The sequence below is a fragment of the Theropithecus gelada genome, chromosome 5, assembly GCF_003255815.1.
Source record: "Theropithecus gelada isolate Dixy chromosome 5, Tgel_1.0, whole genome shotgun sequence".
Lineage (NCBI taxonomy): Eukaryota > Metazoa > Chordata > Mammalia > Primates > Cercopithecidae > Theropithecus > Theropithecus gelada.
In genome coordinates, this window is record NC_037672.1 from 24,879,218 (window position 1) to 24,882,281 (window position 3,064).

Consider the following 3,064-nt stretch of genomic DNA (forward strand, 5'->3'; position numbering starts at 1 on the left):
TCGGCCATGATGTGACCTCACTTTCTTTATCTGAATAGTCATCAGACAAGATGTCCGCAGTCCCGCTGCACCCCCAAGCCTCCTCATTTCCCCTCCATCTCAGAGATCTATCTAAGGAGCCCCTCTTCCTGTCTAAGGCACATATGCTGTGCCTCCTCAGGAAAGTCAACTATTATTTATGTCTCCCTCCTGTACCACCAATGTTAGTAGCCTTCTGCACAGAAACAAAGCCAATAGGATGGATGGATAGGTAGATGATAGATAGATAGGTAGGTAGGTAGATAGATAGATAGATAGATAGATAGATAGATAGATAAGAGATGATAGATATATACATAGATAAGAAATAGATAAAACAGATACAAAAGACATATAGATTTATAGATTGGATAGAAGATAGAAAGATGAGAGATAGATAGATAGATAAATGGATAGATAAGAAAGATGATTGATGGATAGATAGATTAGATAGATGGATGAATGGATAGATTGATAAGAAAGATAGATGATATCAAAACAGATAAGAAAGATGATAGATTACTCTTTTCCTTTCTCCGCCATCGTGGTGTGTTCTTGCCTCTGCTTCTCGCCATGTCTTCTCACAAGACTTTCAGGATTAAGCAATTCCTGGCCAAGAAACAAAAGCAAAATCGTCCCATTCCCCACTGGATTTGGATGAAAACTGGAAATAAAATCAGGTACAACTCCAAAAGGAGACATTGGAGAAGAACCAAGCTAGGTCTATAAGGAATTGCACATGAGATGGCACACATATTTGTGCTGTCTGAAGGTCACGATCACATTACCATATCAAACTGAAAATGTCACCACTATCTGGAGAGTTGGACGTGTTTTCCTCTCTGAATCTATTATAAATGCGTTGGTTGGCTGGGTTCAGTAATAAATATGTGAGGCCTTTCATTTCAAAAAAAAAAAAAAAAAGAAAGATGATAGATTAGATCTATGGATAGATGATAGATAGGTAGGTAGATGAATGGGTAGATAGATGGGTGGATGGATGAATGCATAGATAGATAGATAGATAGATAGATAGATAGATAGATAGATAAACAGATTTTAAGGAATTGGCTTATGTGATTGTGGGGCTGGCATGTCTAAATTCTGCAGGGCAGCTCAGCAGTCTGGAAACCCTGGGAAGACTTGATATTGTAGCTCAAGTCTGAAGGCAGTCTGGAGACAGAATATCCTCTTGCTTGAGGGACCTTAGTCTTTTCCTCTTAAGGCTTCAGCTAATTGGAGGAGGCCCACTGACGTGATAGACAATCATCTGCTTTACTCGAAATCTACTGTTTCAAATGCTCATCTCACCTTTAAAATACTGTCACAGCAATGTCCAGACTGGTGTTTGCCCAAATAGCTGGGCACTGTGGCCAAGCGAAGTTGACACATGAAATTAACCAATTACAGCAGTTATAATTGTGGTTAAGAGCTTTTATATGTTTACTAAGTGTTAGTGTTTGTGCTAAATTAATCACATACAGTTTCTTATTTAATCCTCTTGATGCCCCATGAGGTAGATCCCATTGCTGTCCCCACTTTACAGATGGGAATGTTAAGTTACACAGTGAAGGGCAGAGCTCCTCTTCAAACCAAGTCTAGCTGACTCAGAAGATTATATTCTTAATCACTAATCTGTGCCACCTTCCAGCTGCTTTCCCTATTCTGGCTTTTTATTATCTGATTATAAACATATTAAAATCTCTCTGATTCAACAAAACAGAGCTTCCCATGATCTGTTTCCTCTCTTTCCTGGGGAACCATCTTTGCAAGAGTGGCATCCTCTTGGTGGCTCCAGTTCTTAGTCTTCAACTCACAGCATCCTGGTATCCACCTTTACCAGAACAAGAAAACAATGTTGACCTGGGTCACAAATAATGTTCATGGATATGGTTCTTTTATCCTGGCATTTATTGTAACATAGGAGCAATTGTCCATTGTGTTAAAAAATCAGAAAAGCACTTCTGGTCAAGACAGCATTTGTGTAAATACACATTTGTGTCACCCATTCTGCCATAAATATGTAGTAGATAATATTTTTTTAATGGAGCATGTAAAAAGGGTATAACTGAGCTCACAAATGAGATAGTCAGTTTTGCAGACCAGAAACAGAAGAGAAACATACAGCAGTTTGTGGGCAAGGCTTTGGCTTCTGGGTGTAGCTAAGCTAATCTGGCTCCAAGGAAACAGGAACTGAATATGCTGTAGGTGAGACAGGGTTCAGGACTGAAACTAAGACTGGTATATTCTCCACCTAGGACAAGAGATTGCTAAAAGCGCCTACAAACAACTACCTGAGGTTTTAGCTTATGTGAAGCTGAGGGACTAGGTGGACAGTGATCAAGACAGAACAAGAAGCAGGACCTGAACCAAGCCACTTGTTCACTAAGGCACCCACATTGCCAATAGGCAAGAGCTACCATCATCAATATAAGGTTCAATTAGCAGGCAGGCTGATAGAGGAAACTCAAAACTCCTAGATAAGAAAAGAAGAATAGACAGAAAAAGAGGAAAAGAGAGAAGACAGTAAAGGATAAAGCTTTAAGTAAACCTGAAAACTAAAAGTCCAAAAGATAAAAAGAAATCTATCTCCAAGGGATAAGAGCTAATCAATATTGATAGATTTTTTTGCTTCAAGTGAAACTAAAATAGTAAAACAATCTGAAAAAGAATTGAAAAATAAATGTGTTCCAGGTATTTAAAACAGAAAGTGAAGGAATAAGATGAAATAAATAAGAATATAAAATGTGAAACAAAAATAGACAGTAACGAACTTTCTTTTTTTTTTTTTTTTGAGAAGGAGTCTCGCTCTGTCACCCAGGCTGGAGTGCAGTGGCATGATCTCGGCTCACTGCAAGCTGCGCCTCCCAGGTTCACAGCATTCTTCTGCCTCAGCCTCCCAAGTCACTGGGACTATAGGCGCCCACCACTACACCTGGCTAATTTTTTTTTTTTTTTTTTTTTGTATTTTTAGTAGAGATGGGGTTTCACCATATTAGCCAAGAAATGAACTTTTAAAAAAATGAATATGGCCAGGTGTGGTGGC

The 3,064-nt window shown here is 38.8% G+C and overlaps 1 pseudogene across 1 annotated transcript; it reads left to right on the plus strand.

Moving 5' to 3' along the window:
• The first annotated feature begins 535 nt into the window (after positions 1-535).
• On the plus strand, positions 536-942 carry LOC112624732 (annotated as a pseudogene). The gene has a single exon (XR_003119468.1). The product of XR_003119468.1 is annotated as a 60S ribosomal protein L39 pseudogene (transcript).
• The last annotated feature ends 2,122 nt before the right edge of the window (positions 943-3,064 follow it).